The sequence below is a fragment of the Canis lupus genome, chromosome 4 (assembly GCF_011100685.1).
Source record: "Canis lupus familiaris isolate Mischka breed German Shepherd chromosome 4, alternate assembly UU_Cfam_GSD_1.0, whole genome shotgun sequence".
NCBI lineage: Eukaryota > Metazoa > Chordata > Mammalia > Carnivora > Canidae > Canis > Canis lupus.
Window position 1 is genome coordinate 47897338 of NC_049225.1, and position 17697 is coordinate 47915034.

The 17697-nt window shown below is 33.6% G+C and overlaps 1 long non-coding RNA gene across 1 annotated transcript; it reads right to left on the minus strand.

Annotated features, from left to right (window-relative positions):
- Positions 1–272: 272 nt before the first annotated feature.
- LOC106558723 lies at positions 273–16637 on the minus strand. The gene is made up of 3 exons (XR_005358290.1): positions 16066–16637; positions 15097–15144; positions 273–867 (listed from the first exon to the last, which is right to left on the minus strand). It is a non-coding gene; the product is annotated as an uncharacterized LOC106558723 (long non-coding RNA).
- Positions 16638–17697: the final 1060 nt, after the last annotated feature.

The following is a 17697-nucleotide window of genomic DNA, read 5'->3' on the forward strand; positions in this document are numbered from 1 at the left end:
CAGTGGCTTCACAATAAACTTACACATTTATATTTCTTTTGTATATTTGCTATTGGCATGTGAGCATGTCTGGATTACACTGCTACAGGACTGAAAATCATGTGCAGAAGAACCGACATATCCCAACCAGCACCATCCTAGACCAATCAACTCCTGGCTGACTGACTAGGTGACCAGAGATGTACATGCAAACCCAAGTTCCCCCGCCATGACTCGAACAAATCAGCCAAAACAGCCAACCAATTAATAGACTTGTCAGGGGAAAAAAAACATTAAATTTTGAATGGTTTATTATGCAGCAATAGCTAACAGATACAGCACATCCAGACCAGTATATTAACTAATAACTATTTCACTCAAATAAACTATTCTGTTTGCTCCTCATTCATCCCTGTGTTGCTTGAATTCTTTAAAAATATGTGTAACAAATGCATATTTCTCTTGTTTAAAAAGTATCCAACCACAAAATAGAAATTTGTCTTAGTTTAGCCCTCATCATGATGAATCTACTTCAAGCACTTGTTTTCAGGATTGTCAACAAAATTTCATCTCTATGCCACCATCCCACTTTATTATGAGATAAATGAATAATCACAACTAAAGACTAGTTATTTCAATAATTGTGTGAAAAACACTAAACTATTTAGGATTTTTTTCCCTTTAATGAGAATGAAGAATGCATGTCTGAAAGAGAAAATGTGCTATTGAATGTTAGAACAATTGGGTATAATCCAGCTGGTGATGGTTATCCACTTGATGATGCTTGAGAGAAAACTTGGGACTTGAAAGAGATATTTATAAATTCTTTACAGTGAAATGATCTTGAAGCTCTGAATTTGAAAGAGATTGATGAAGAATATCATGGATCTGAAGAAATAAAGGCAAAAGAAAAAGCATTATAGCAAACAATCTCATTTAGTTGGATGCAATTGTGAAAATGTCTTCTATGACAGTTGTTCTTAAAGATCCAAAGTCATGCTGTATTATAATTTGATGAAAACTGAAAAGTACAAATGTACATATGTGCACATCCATCAGGTATTAATATAATTTATAATAGTGCACAGACACTGATCCATCCATTGATAGAACCTAGATCAATAATCTGCTCCCCAGGTTAAGATGCCTTGCTAGAAGAATATTTCTAATTCACATTCTTTTCTGAAATCCAGCATCTTGAATAGCATATATCATCATGAAAATGCATATATTTTTCTGGAGCTATAAAATCCATAGTGTGTGAAAAGAGACATTAAATGGAAGAAAACTGATATACTCTTGCATATTTACACTACTTAAAGTATTTCCATTCAGTTATTTAGAATATAACTTAGGATCCTGATATTTTTTAACAGACATGTGTTCATATATCCACATGTTTTCATTTAAGGCTTTAACTGTAGTCAAAAGGAGATGATGGATGTTTCATTTTCCAAGAACCATATTAAATAACAATGACAAAATGCCCTCTACAATGCTTTTCAAGACAGAAATATGAAAGTTTTGTTTTACTAATGAAAAATAAGGTGATCTCAGTTTCTCTGAGGATTATCAAAGATTGAAGTCTTGTGAATTTTAGTTCATTTAATAATTTTAAGTTTCCACATTTAAAATAAAATTAATCTGTGTAGCGTCTGTGTAAGTCTCATATGTTTGAGGCCCTCTCTTATGTCTTCATGAATTATTGACCTAATAACTAAACAGTTTATTCAACTAAACATCATAAACTAGTCACATTATGGAGATACAGCCTAATAATAATTCTTACTGACATTTATGTGTGCTGCAAGTATTTCACATACACTCATTCAATTCTTATCCCAAATTATAAGATAAGCACAATTATTATTTTTATTTTAAAGAAGGAAAAACAAAAGCCAGTCCAATGTAACACACAGCTGGAAAAAACTAAAGTATACAAAACCCAGAACCCAAAGCCCATTTTCTAAAAGTGGTTTTAAGAGATAACTTTCTTAAATAGCACCTATCAGGTCTGAAATGAATTTCTATAAAGAGGCCAAGTATGGATTAAAGATGAGGAGTAGTTTCATCTCTATCATTTTTTTTAGGTTATAGCTGTGGTATAATTTAAATTCATAATACTCCATGATTAGGTAAGGCAGGACTTCTCTAGTGCCTAGTATTTGAGCTGTAGTAGTATTTTGGTATGTTGACAATCTGTTTTGGGGTTTCTAATCATTCACTCAACACTGGGTTATGTATGACTGCAGGCTATAAGCTAACAGTCACCGTGCTAGATTGTCTACCACTGTATCATCAACACTGAGCATTTTACTTTGTCCATATAGGTGCTCAAATGTTTGTTGAAATCTAGAATGTGGAATGAAAGTTTATACAAGATGATGTTAGGAACGTATAGGATAGAAATTGGCACGGTGACTAGAGGAGCTCAAGAATATGCCACCTGCAAACTTCTTAAAAATAAATTCAGGGATATTAATTTACACAATAGATAGTTTCCTAAAAAGCAGCTTGAAAAATCACACCTTTTTGCAGTCCAATCATATTTTCTATTGATTTACATTATCTACTCAGAGCTCTTAGCCTTCATTTTGGATTGATCTTCAGTAGGCTCAATTTACCTTTAATTGAACTCCTCTGTTACTTCCTCTTCTAATTTGCCTGCCCCCATCTCAAGCAGTTAGTGATCTAAGCAACTACTACTACACAAAAAGAATTCTACTACTAATGTACATAATAGATGTAATATATAATTATATATATAATATATAGCACCAAGTAGAAAAAAATGATTTTTACTAATAAAACTTTAATTTTACTTATCAACCTTTTTAAAAAGTGAGATGTCCTTCTTTTTCTATAGCAGTAGTCATTTTGGGAAAACAGTTTATTATGGAATAACTGCAGTATTGAGTTACATTGTAGAGGAGAAATTATGAACCAACATTGTTCTTTAATAATGAATTTCATTTCACTTCAAATTAATTTTCACACCCTTTTCATCCTTCTGTCTTTTCCATGGAAAATATTGCTCACTCACAGGTAGTTAAATTGTAGTCCAGCAAAAATAATAAATGGCATGGCTAAGTTCAAATTCAATCTCAGTACCCACTGTCCTTGTATCTTTAGGCAAATGATTAAACTTCTTGGTCTCTAATCTTCATCACTAAAAATTGCAACAACAATAACTTATAGGATTTTTAAGAGGATAAACTAATAATAACAGTAAACAGCCTTACACAGTGTCTGGGTAAAACAAAAAAGCTGTATTATTAATATTGTTTTGTCATTACTTGTTTCATTAGTAAATATTGGTACATTTACTATTATTTCGGATTCAAGCTTTACTATCTAAACAAATCTGCTGGCTTACAACAAGAAATAGAAATATGTTTTAAGTCTTTTATTGACTAGATCTAAAAATCTGATGTTAAAAAAATAAAAATAAAAAAATAAAAAAATAAAAATCTGATGTTTTATAAATAATGGTTTAGTGATATAGAAATGAAATCTAACAATGGAATGTTGGTTTTATTCACAACAGCCAATGAGATTGTTGATTCACTCTCAATTCAAGCTCTGTATTTTATAGGATTATCATTAGAATTTATGGTGTTTCTGACTGCAAGACTCCGATAGTTGGAAGGTAAGTGTGGAAAATGCTTTAAAGTATGAATTTGTTATAAATCATGAGACATGCACTCATGGTAAGTGTATGTGTGCATGTGTGTGTTGTATGTGTTGGAGTTTCTATTGCATAGAAAGGTGACAAATATTTCTGATATCCAAAGCAAGGTTAATGACACTGAAAATGAGGATCTCTTCCATTCACCAGCAATACTGAAGGCTATATTACAAATATGTGTATGTACATAATGCTCACCTTTATAAAAATATAAGTACTAGCTAAATAGCTTCTTCTGTACATCGAGCTTTACTTATGTTAATTAGTTCAGTTATATCTAATTAATAGCCAAATTTAATCTATTCCATAGTTTTCTCTTTTAAGGCAAATTCACAAGTAGTTGAATCTTCCAGTATTCCCTTACTCTGAGCTATTATTAATTCGGTGGTTTTACAGAAGGATGGCTTCCAAAGACCAGGATGGCAGGTGTCCAATGTAATAATTCCTATATTCTGAGGTTGGGTAAATGCAGAGCTGGAAGAGAAATACTCAAGTCTGCTAATAGAAATTTACTCTACCAGTTCCTCACCAATCAGATTGCCAATTGCACCTCATTAGTTTCCTAATTAAACTGTAAGTGTAATACATACATACAGATCATGTTTTTGAGCTACTGAAATATTATATTCATTTTCCAAAATCATATTAAATTACTGAACCTAGGAAAAATAAAATGCTATACCTGCAATAATTCAAACTTGCCAGCATGAACCCATTCTTTCAAAGAATAAACAAATCTGTCAAAAAATAGTATCACTGGGACACCTAGGTGGCTCAGCGGTTGAGTGTCTCTGCCTGTGGCTCAGGGCCTGATCCCGGGATGCGGGATCGAGTCCCACATCAGGCTCCCTGCATGGAGCCTATTTCTCCCTCCCCCTGTTTGTGTCTCTCTCTCTGTGTGTGTCTCTCACGAATAGGTAAATAAAAATCCTTAAAATATATATATTATTATTCTTGGGAGCTATTTTTGTCCTAATAGCAATCAGATTTTAATTATGAAGTGAGCAGCAAAACGACAAATAGCCAGTAAAATCAAATGGGTATCTTTGTCCAGTCAGTTCTTCTTATTTCCCTTTTTGATTATCTTTAAAAAACAGAAATGATTTTTTAAAAATTCAAAGCAAGATATAATTAAATACAAATGCCAACTGAAGAGTGTGATAAAGTTTTCAAGTCTATGGGCACAAAAGCTATTTCTGCAGTATCCTTGCAGGGTGATTTCTTAAGTGGGAGTTAGCTCTGATTTGACAATGGTTCATAAAAAAATTTTCATCAATGGAGATACTGTAATGAGACAATGCTTCCTGACACTTAGAAACAAAGTAGCATTTGTTTCTCTGCACATGTAGGGAATGGTACCAGAGGCAGGAAAAAAGTTACTTTTTATTTGAGTACAAGAAGAGTAGTTAAATGGATTAGACTTTGTTCTTGTTGCTCCTGGAAAAAAAAAATACATTATCAGATGGATTGCATTCAGTGCTATATGTATTATAAGAGTGCAAAAATATTTTTTTTTAAATTGATAGAGTAACAGATAACTAGTAAGGTAGACATGGAGGGAGGCTTAGCCTTGAGGGCAATAAGGGCCTCTGTCAAAAATGACCCTGAATACCATAATCATTGAAGAAAATCTGTGAAGGTCTGGCTATAGGCCAAATGAAGTTATGTTGGAGATTTGGGGGAAAAGATGCTCCAGAAGTAAACGTACATGAGTTAGCATTCTAAGTTCTGCATTGATTGACATTTTGCATAAAGCAAAATATTCCCTTCAAAGAATTTAGTAAATGCAGAAATACTTCACTTTCTGCCAAAACCATCATCCCCTAAAGTGGTAGCTAAATCATGATTTATAATAGATAAAAGAATATTTAAAGGCAGATTTAAACTTTCTAATGATGTATTTGTGCTATCTTGTTTGAAATGGACTATTGTTGAGATTCTTTGTTTTTATTTTGTCATTGTTTTAAGTAAACTTTTTATTTTAAAATAGATTCAGATGTACAGAAAGGTTGTGAACACAGTACATGAAATTCTTATATACTTCACACCGAATGTTACCTATTACTAAGATCTTACATTACTATGGCTCATTTGTCACAGTTAAGGAACAAGTATTAATACATTGCTACTAACATGCATACTTTACTTAGAATTCCTTAGTTTTTACCTAATGTCACTTTTTAAAAATTCCAGGATCCTATCTCAGGTAATCATATTCCACTTAATAAGCATTCCCTTCAAAAAAAAAATAAGCATTCTCCTCAGGCTCTTCATTTATGACACTTTTTAAGACTTTCCTTATTTTTTGTGACCTTGACAGATTTGTATTTTATCAAATATCCTCAGTTTTGACCTGATTGTTTTTCATGATTATGCCGAAGCTATAGGTTTTAGAAAGAAGACAAAAAAAGGTGAAATGCCATTCTCATCACATTATATCAAGGGAACATACAATCTACACAACTTACCATTTGACTAAGAGTTCACAATTGCCCATTTCTTACCCTCTGCATTGTCTTGACCAGATTTTTGTCAGGCTTCTCTCCTCTTTATGGACCCCTGCACTTTGTTTACCCCCAAGCCTGAGCAAGCAATAAAATTCAGAATGTATCCCCTTATTAGCTTTTCCTAAAAATCGGCTGAATATAGTGAGACACATTTCCTACAAATCACACTGGTCATTTTCTCCCTCCTTTGCCCAATGTATTAGTTTCCTAGGGCTGCTGTAACAAAACACCACAGGCTGGGTGGCTTAAACTATAGAAATTAGTTTTTTCACAGTAATAAAGGCTAGACGGCAAAGATCAAGGTGGTAGCAGGTTTGGTTCCTTTTGAGGCTTCTTTCCTCAGCTTATAGTTAGCCTTATGGCTGTCTTCACAGGACCTTTCCTCTGCATGTGTGCATTGTCTCTGTCTCTTACTGTGTCTAAATTTCCTCTTTGTAGAAGGAAACCCATTAGATTGCTTTAGGGCCCATCCACGTTTGACATCATTTCACCTGTATTACCCCTTTAAAGGCCCTATCTTTTAAGGTCCTAGGGGTTAGGGCTTCAACATCTAAATTTGGAGTGGATACAATCCAGCCCATAGCACCCAACTTCTTACTTGGTGCTTATTCCTTCTTATTATATAGAAGAAAAGCTTTTACTGTTTAGTTTTGAGATACATACAGACTTCCAAGATTAGAGCAACTCCCCTATCACAAATCTTTTTGAATAAAGTCTCCTTGTCTAAGTCTGGATTTGTTTTTATTTGACATGCTAGAGATGTTGACTTTGGCCACCTGGCTGAGGTGGTATGGTAGTAAGTTAGTTTAATACTACATTATATATATATTAATACTTCTGTAAGAATTTACTGACTCTCTCAAAAGTGCTACATTGATGGGGAAGAAAGAACATTTTCATTTAAACAAGAAATTTGGACAAGTTAGCTTACATATTTTTCTTCACTATAAAAATCCCCTCCCACTTCCAGAGGATACTCTATGGAATGAAGTCAATAGGAGCATCCAACACTTAAGGAGTGGAGAGTTATGTTTCCTGTCCTTCAGGACAGACTATTTACATAAATTATTTGGCAGCCTTCTGTATAGGAGATTTGTTTATCCTCCTATTTATATATTTATCAATCATATATATATATTTCAATCATATATATATATATATAAGTGGAATATGAATAATTAATATACCTTGGGTTACAATCCAAAACTATTTTATTATTTTATTATTGAGTTCAAACCAATATTTTAAGCCAATATTCAGCTGATTCATGAGCAGATGTGTATCTTAGCCAAATGCTATTAGTATATTCTTGATCAGCATACTTAATGAATGTGAGCTGAACCCACAGCTCTGGCTATTTGCCTCCACGCTTATCTTAAGAACCAGTTGTGGTGTGGGAAATTTATTGGTAACCAACTGATTCCTGTTTCTTAACATGATGACAACTAAGAATTGTGGCTACTATAACCCTATCAAAATATCATCCTAGGCTAAGAGGTAGTAAGTAATGTTCCATCTAGTTTTGTCAAAAAAAAGTATAAATGCTAAGTATTCATTTACCCAACCAACCTCCATATCATCCAAAAATTCTTACAATTGAAATACGGCAGGACTATTATATGTTTTCTCTCTGAAAAAGAGAAAGAAAGCCAAATATGCAATCAAAAATTAAATCTTGACAATCCATAAAACATATAGGCAATTATTACATGATAGGATTAAACCCAATTTAGTGCAAGAGAGTCCTGGACTATTGATTTGCTGGAATTCTTTTTTAAATTTTTAAAACTTTTTAAATGTATTTATTTATTTTAGAGAGACAGACCATAGAGTTGGGGAAGGACAGAGGGAAAGAATCAACAAGCAGTTTCCTAACTGAGCATGGAGTCTGACCTGGGGCTCCATCTCACAACCCATGAGATCACAGCCTGAGCTGAAACCAAGAGTCAGACGCTTAGCCAACTGAGCCATGTAGATGCCCCTATTGATTTTCTCTAAATGTAGTTTCAGCAAATTTAAGGAATTATGAATTACTTCAAATCTTTGTGACTTCTTATAATTCTTACTCTTAATATTTTGAATTTTGCTAGACATTGATAAGTCTTCTGAATTTTGACAAATGTAGATATTTATAATAGCCTTTACATTTCATTCTGAGCAAGCCAATCAGCAAATCTTAGAGTTTCTATGTGGAGATGTTTCTTTATCTGCTCACCTATCTACTTATTTATTTAAACAGACATACCCACACCCACACCCACAAATGTTTCTAGATTAAAGACTTGGGAAAGACTATGTAGAATGAAGGCTTGCAAGGTTTGACCTCTGTTATTTTAAGTAGAAGGGGCTATAGCTTGTCAGATTTAAATCAAAGGACTAATTAAGCAAGCATTCAGAGACTCATGAAAAAAATGTTATAAAGCTTTATGATTTATAATTACAATGGAAGTGTACATTGCAGTTTAAGTGTTTATAGTATCTGTAAATTCTATATCATCTACAATGTAAAATATAATTTCATGAAATGAATTGAGGTGATTCAGGTAATACTTTGTAGTAGTGATCAATGTCCATGCTTTCCAAAGGGATTCAAGTGGCAGTATCTGAAGTAAAGATTGGCATTGACTAGAAGAGCAACAAATAAATATTTCAATTTACATTGCACAGATAGTACCAATTTCAAAATCTTATGAATGTTTGAGGGAATAGTAACTCTTTGGCCAATGAACCAGCCTGACTTAAATTCAGCAAGCAGATCCACTGCTTTTGGCTAGAGGCACTAAGCCACAATAAGGAGAACCTATTCGCATTTTTATGACAGGATATAACACTGATGTCTTGACATGTCCATGATTTAGACAATTTATTTGAAAACTACTTCATAAATTCTCGGAATGAGAAAGGAAATTGAACATGGTTCAGTTTCATCATTTTCAAGAAGTTTATATTGCAGATTTGTAAAATAAATAGAAAGAAAAGAAGTATAGCTGCTAGCAATGATTGATCATCAAAGTTCATTAACTAGATGCAAATTTTAAAAATCCTTTAAGCTTTATATTTTTATGATTGCTTCCTTTGTTTTTCTAATGGCTATTGTGTCTCTTGTTAACTCCTACTAAGTAGTATACAGATTCCTAGATTAAAATAATAAATATCAAATTCTAGTGGGTATAAGTTTTGGGAGACTCACAGACTGCCTTTCAATTCTGAATAAGTTCTTTAGCAAAATATCTAACTTAAACGGGCCTATTTTGTCATTTTTAAAAAGGGATACTAATTTTGATTTCTATTTTTTTGTAATTGGATAATGCATATAAAGTGTCTAGAATAGCATATGGTAAAATACTCAATCAGTATTACCAGCAGCAACATCAGAAGCAGTAGTAGTAATTACTAATTATGAAAGTTTCCTTTGATCAGGAAATATTGCTCTAATTACAACTTGACCAAGGGCCACTCACTCTGATGTTTAGAAAGTGGAAGCAGTTAATTAAATCTGTTTGCCTTCTTTTCCCTTGCCCCATTCTATTAGAAATAAGGTAGACTACTGTGTATCTATTATATTAGCCACATACTTCTAATCCTTGTATGTAGTTTTGCAGGAGACTCGATTATTTTTCCCCAACTTTGTAAGGCTTTCCCTCCATTAATTTACATAGAGTGGGCCAAAGATTGACCTAAAATGGATTTAAACCAGGAGCCTAATTAAATTGTAAGGCTCTGATTCTGATAACATGACTTCATCCAGGCAGAGTCTATTTCCTTCCCCAGACAGGTGGAAACCAACACCATGCACCAACCACTGATGGCGGAGTTTCTCTTGGTCATTTCCTCTTTTTTTTTTTTTTTTTTTTTTTTTTATTGGTGTTCAATTTACTAACATACAGAATAACACCCAGTGCCCGTCACCCATTCACTCCCACCCCCCGCCCTCCTCCCCTTCTACCACCCCTAGTTCGTTTCCCAGAGTTAGCAGTCTTTACGTTCTGTCTCCCTTTCTGATATTTCCCACACAATTCTTCTCCCTTCCCTTATTTTCCCTTTCACTATTATTTATATTCCCCAAATGAATGAGAACATATAATGTTTGTCCTTCTCCAACTGACTTACTTCACTCAGCATAATACCCTCCAGTTCCATCCACGTTGAAGCAAATGGTGGGTATTTGTCATTTCTAATAGCTGAGTAATATTCCATTGTATACATAAACCACATCTTCTTTACAGCTTTGGCTTGGTGACAGCCCTTGGAGTAGAAAGAAAGTTATTGAGTGGTTTGGGAGATCTGATTACAACATGCATAATAAATTTTGAACTAAGAAAAAGCTGAAGATGGGTTTTCTTACCCTTATTCGGACTCTTGGAATGTGACTATATAAAGAGGACAGAAAGAAAAGGAAAATATAAAGCAACAAAATGTATAATTTTAAAGAACTCAATTATGGGGAAGTCCCAGGGGAGTTGCCCTGTGGTTCATAAATCTGTCTGCTGTTTTCACTACTGCTCCATCATGTACCACTTGCTTTTGTTTTATCTGTCTAGATAAATTAGCCAGCAAAGCATCATAAATATCCTTAGGAAGCAAGTGCTAGCTTTCCTTAGGGAAAGGCATTCTCTTTCTGATTTTCTCCTTGTTAGTTTGAAGTTTGAATAAACTGTTAGGAAATCAAAACAATTAAGTTATTATTCTTATAATCAACTTCTTTCTTTATGCCTTAATCACTGTAAATTACTAGAGAAATGAATCATTTTAAATCTTTTGAACCCTGGAATTTCCCAATTGGACCAATAATGCCATTCAAAATGTATTTAAAATAAGGTTGTGGGTAAATCATGTTTCTCACTCAGAGAATATTGCCATATCTATTATCTATCCGTTTACATGCATATTAACACTTTTGTAAGAATTTATTTACTCTCAAATGTGCTGCGTTGATGGGGCAGAAAGTGCATTTTCATTTAATCAAGGAATTGACACAGCCAACTGTGGTCTCTTACCATTTTTATGCACTTCACAGCCTGTATTCTAATTTTAAATTAGGGATCTGATGTGTATATTTATCCATAGCCATACTTGAATCAACCTGTAACTGTAAGCCTTTGGGGAGTGATTGTGTTTGAACATCTGGACTTACCACATGTTTTCAGCTGGAGATGAAACATCATTTATAAGACTAGCTTTTAAAAAAGGGAAGATATGGTGATGATATTTTATAGGTGTTCCAGATGATAAGAAATGTATTCTGGAAATATGATTTCAGATTTATTTTAGCAAATAGGGATGTAAAACTATACTTTAAGCTGAAACAGTTTTACTAAAAGTCATATCATAGGTCTTCCCCTTATTTCACATAAATAAGTGTTCTGATTATGGTTTAAAAAATGATAAATTGAATTATATGACAATCTATTTTTAAAATATTTTCTATAAAAAAATCAATGATTATTTGCATTCTAAAAGAGTAAAAGAACCTTGGGAATAATATCAATTTTCAAGGGCACCTCCAAGTCATATTTTATGTTTATTAATCACAGATTAAGTAACACATACTCTCTTTTGAAGTGCTAATACCACTTTGAATCACAACTAGAAGTTTGCCTTCATTAAATAATTTCCTAATGGTAGTATGTTTTCTTATAATACTTAAAAGAGAATATTGATTTCAGTCTTCTCTTGTAGAAATTGAATTAATTTATATTAGAACCCTATGGTTTATATTTACAATGTATGTATCTATCGGCAGAAACTAATTAATTGGAATCTACCTCCTTCTAAGAGTAACCTTAAAGCATGTAATATTTGGCTTTGCAGATTAAAGAAAACACTGGGAGCTAATCTGAACAGAACTTTCCTAAATGTCAGAAACCCTTTAATCTGGTAAAGAAGGTTCATGTAAGAAAAACTCTTTAATCTCTGACTTTCATATGCTACAAAACTAACAATTTAACCTTTCTATATATGTGCCAAGTTCATTTACCTTGTTATATATACATAGTGCTATTATATAACATACAAGTGATGGTATAAACTCAGACAGTTTTGTCATTTTGCATGTACCCAGTTGTAGGAAAGCAAATTGATAGGCACTTTGTTTTAAAATTAGAATTGTTTCCATTTGTGAGTGTATACATACACTCATGTAATTGTGGTTGTAAATCTACCTCACTTTGCCTGGTGGTCAGGCTTCTAAAGAGGTGAATAATACAATTTTTAGGTTAAATTAATGATCTTGAATGTATTTAAATAAGCACATTCTTTAAAACTGTTTTAACTAGCTTTTTGGGAAAAAAACTTTTAAAGCTAATATAAACTTTATAATTTACCATTTTACTAAATAAACAGATATACCTGCACCAGCCCTCTTGGAAGCAGGACATACTTATAACTGTATTTTTAAGGAAGGCTGTGTAATATGTGCATAGAAATATTATTAGTAGTTATTTGGTGAAAGGAATACAGAGATCAGATTTTTTGACATTGGAAGTTTATGACTATGTCAAGCCTTCTATAATATAACCTTTAAAATGTAGACTGCAACTGACTTCAATATAGCCAATCAACAATTTACAATTATGATTATTTTTAACTTATTTGTAGAGACTTATATTTTTCAGTTTGATAACTTAAAAATGTAACAATTATTTCAGCCCAAAAAATTCTTCCTAAGGGTCAGCATTAACTTGTGCCCATGGGTAGCATGAGGAAGCTGCCACTTGCCATTTTATCATGTCACTGAGATCAGCAAGGAGCTTTGCTTTCCAGGATCTATACTACAGTCTAAGAATATTTTTAAGTGAAGTAACTGAACCAGAAAACTAGCTGGAGATCTCTCATTATTTATTCTTGCTTGTTACTTCAGGGTTTTTTTAGTCATAACTATTTCTATTCATGTTTCATATTAAAGTCATCATGAAAAAGGGCTTGGGATTACATGATGCTTTTGTTTTGTTTTGTTTTGTTTCTCCTTTTTTTTTTTTTTTTTTTGGTAGTTTTAGAGACACTGTCCATCAAATGAAAGACTCATTTGATACCCCAGAACAAATTCCTGAAGAAATCAAGAAGGAACATTTCAGTAGACCAATGTCACATCAGTGAAGACAAAATCTATTTCAACAAGTTATAAAAAGCTGATGTAATATATATATATATGTGTGTGTGTACATATATATATATATGCAGATAACAGTATAAACTCCTCTTAGATAACAAGAAAACAAATTCTTTTGTTTTTGACTATTATTATTATGTCAGCCAAAGCCTCAAAATTAACTTAACCAAGTTCTATTTTCGCCAATATGATCTGTGCCACATTGAAATTCAACAAATGTCTCAGAGAATACAATGACTCTATCATCTAATCTCATTTTTCTAAAGATCCAGATAAACTTCCTATTTGTGATGTAGCTCAACTTTAAATGGTACTGAAAGCAAAATTTGTCAAACTTTCTCAATTAGAAAGTTGAAACTATAAAGAAACTGAGAGCAGGAACATATTCTTGACAATGTTTTGGGCAACTTTGGGATCATTATTCAGAAGTATTATTAATAGGATGAATATTCTCTATAGTTAAAAATAAAGTTTCTCTGTGAAATAGTTAGAAATTCCAAGGTCCTAGAAATCTTGTTAATTATGAATTTACTCTTATTAGACCTTTTTAAATTTCTTACATAATTGGAAACACTAATGAGTTTAGGGAAATGAAGACAAAGTGAGCATGATACTGAATGTATATAAATCATGTAATAATGCATATTGCCCTGATATGTCTAAATACAAATATGGTGTTTTTGTAGTGTATCAAAGAAGAAAATCTAGCACATGCCTTTTTCTTGAAGAAAAAGGATGAGTGGACTACACAACTTTAAGTAAATAATTTAAAAATTAATATTGTATTTTCAAGACAAACACACATAATCCATTTTGTTGACTATATATGCATTCCTTAGAGAGAAAAGAAAACTCACATAAGCTGTATGAGTCAAAAAAAGGACATTAATAAACTTTAAAAATCTGAATAATTTGTAAGTAACTTTTCTCACTTTATAATTCTAAGAGATCTTTCAGGCAAGATAAAATTTTGGTAATTGCATATTCAAATATGGTAACTAAGTCAAAAGAAGAGTTATTTTTCCATCAGATATTTGGCCATTGGGATTTCATTCATGCCTGAGAAATGGTATTCTTGATACCTCTTTTTCCCTGCCACTCATAAAAGAAACCAATTACATTTACTGCAAATATTCTACCCTCTACAAGCTGTAAACCTCCTCTGTACTCTTTCAGCATTCACTTTTTTCTTCTGAAAAATTTCTCATATTGACATACATTTCACATCAACTTCTCTTGATTTTTTGTGCACCTTAGGAGAAACTCTAAAATGAATTCATTACATTCATGCCAGTTACCAACTTCCAAACAGTCCTAAAAAAGTCACTGCAGTAATAATTCTTTCCTCCTTTAATTTTCACATCCTCAGTCAATTGAATATTTTACATACACTTCCCATGGATTTAAACCTTTTGTAAGTGAAATTGGAAAATGAAATAAGTCAGGCACAGGAACAAGAATCACAAGCCTTCCAATGAATTATGTATTTTTGCATGCAAATGCTTCTATTTTCACAATACTTTAGTGCTAAACATGTGCTCCCCTAGGATTTGCTTTAATTTCATGCTACACATTTTATTGTATGTAAGAGTTAAAGCCATTAACTACCAAGTGTAACTCTAATGATTGCAGAATACTAGCATGTTAAGTATTCCAGGTTAGGAAATCAATTAGGAGCAATTCATATAAATAGAGTTAATAGAACATTACAGACACACAATGATAGAAAACATATATATATTAATTGGTGTTAATTTAAATTAAAATGTCAAATAAAAAGTGGCTTTCTAATTAAAATTGCCTACTGCTTTTACCTCTGATCATATACAGCAATGTAATTAGACTTCCCAGTTCCTGGTACCCTGAATGGGACAGCAGAATATAATCAAAGTTACAAGGGACTAACACTACAAGATGCTCTAGTCAAAACTCAGCAGAGCAAAATTTTACAAACCTGTTGACAATATTACTCCTATAATCTACCAACTCATAACCCATTCTTACTATATTTCTGTAGTTTCAGTTTTCTCAGTAATGTCAGCAACATTGAGTGACCTCACCTAAGAGCTAATCTTATTTTAAAAAATAATGACAGGTAAACATGGAGCACAGTTATAAAGACAAAGGTAAATTTTAATCTAAAAAGCAAACCTGAGACTCAATGATATCAATAAACATATGATTTATCAACTTCCTTGCATTTTCTCTTAATATTACAAACATTTTACGTGTTTGCTATCTTAATTAATACATATATTTGCTCATGACAACACCTTGTTAGTAAGACTCTCCCAGCACATGCTCCTGAATGAATAAATTAATCCACATTGTAATGATCTGATCAAACTCTACAAGTCATATGCCTCATCACTGGTTACCCCAAACTATAAAAGTCAAAAAAAAATACTGGGTACCATGCCCATAGCACAGCCCTGTAGTCAGGGAAAGATAATGACTTATACAAATGATAGTAAATAATTGGATATATTTAGAAATAATATACAATATGAATTGCATCTCGGATCACAGTTTGAGATCAAGTTCCTAACTATGAACTCAGAGGAAATGCAAACAATTGTGTACATTCCTGTTAGGAAAGATTTGGTAGCTCCCTCGTTTAACTGCAGTTCTCATAAAAATTATTTACCCAAGGGAGACTAATAATTAAGAAATAAAGCAAAGCAGTTCAACATAAATCAGGCATTATATTTAAAAGTCGTCATGATTAAAGTGTGTAAAACTACAATGATGTCACAAATAGATAAATCTTAACTGCGTCTTACCTGTAGTAGCAGTGTCTCGATAGAGTTGAGTGTCAAAAAGATGCAAGTCGCTAAATTAGAAAACAAGGGGGCTGTTTGCACCCCCAGTTTTAGCAGAACTAGAGTGTGCTACGCATAAGTGATATGTTGCCTCTTCAAAGTCGTCCTGACAACGGTGCTGGCGGGCAATAGTTAGAATTACTGCCCAAAAGCTAGCTGATGCTGCTCCTGCAGCCTTCCGCCTTTGCACAGAGACCTAACATAGGAGTGTGCCGAGAGCATCCTTTCTCTCCCCCCCCCGCCCCACTCCTTTTTGCGTGTTTTTTCTTCCTCTGTATCTCGGTGTGCTGGCGTCTGTCTCTGTCTCTGTCTCTGTCTCTGTCTCCCTCCCTGCCTCTCCTCTCTCTCCTCTCCTCCTCTCTCAGTATCTATCACTCTCTAATGGAGAGTTACAATTCGGCTTATTCGGCAGACAGTCAAAGAGGACAGGCTGGCAGGCAACTGTGCAGTTCCTCCCCCCTCCCTGCTCCCCCCGCCGAGACACGTGAATGTGTTGTGAATAAAGACAAAGCCCCGAAACAGCGCAGCGCATCACTCCCTGAAAAAGCGCCGCAATGATGCTCCGCACTGCAACTCCGCAGACGGCCAGGCAGCCCGGGGAGGAGGCGCGCCGCCCTCGCCTTGCCCTCCCTCCTCGGAACGTGCATGGCAAAGTTTGGCTCAGGACTTCGCTTCCCTTTTAAGGGCACCTTGTTTTCTGTGGATAGAAGTTCTATTATGGACTGGCTGGACATCTTGAACAGAAGTGTTTTCGATAGTTTTCTATTATGTTAAACTTGGAGAACCTAGGTAATCCCCGAGTTGTTGCCAAAGTAACTGAATTTCCTAACTTTTGGAGATAAAGATCAGTTCTGTTAGACCCCAAATGAATGTTTTCATGGTAGCGGAAGACGGATTTCTCTAGTCTGAGTATTCCCGGAGGGACTGAGTGGGAAGGGGTTGGGGGGAGGTGAACAAACAAACAAAAAGCATCAGTTATCTCACAGGTGCCAAAAATAGAAACCGAGATAAACTAAAGTGAAATTGATGAACGAGTCTGGAAGAACATTAAGTGCAAAGGAATGAACAGAGTAAATAGATGGGACTCACTGATTCCCTATAGCTATCATTCAGTTTGATAACAGAAGGAGATCTTACATAGCTCATGTTTTGTGGGTTTTGCAAGTATTAATATATAAATAAACACAGGCTAATCTATATCCTGCATTCAGAAACGATTTAGTAGATAACCTGTAGATGTTTGCCTAAGGAAAATTAGAAATCTTTTTTCATATTAAAAAGTTGCAGGAAGTTAATGAACTATGGATACAGAGCTTTGAGCTACACACCCCCAAATGTTGGTCCCAACTAATTAATACTATTAGGATAGAGGTGAAATAACATAATAGAATTCTAAAAGTACAATAATACAATTCAGACATTAGTTTTGGAAAATTAAATATAAAATTAGATTTATCTAAAAATGCCGACACCTAAAATAAATAATGGCTGAAATAAAATATTAATTTATTCCTATCCCTCATGAAAAAGAAGTACGTAGCTGAAAAATCCAGGGCTGGATTTGAGTTCCATGATCATCAGGAAACTAAGCTC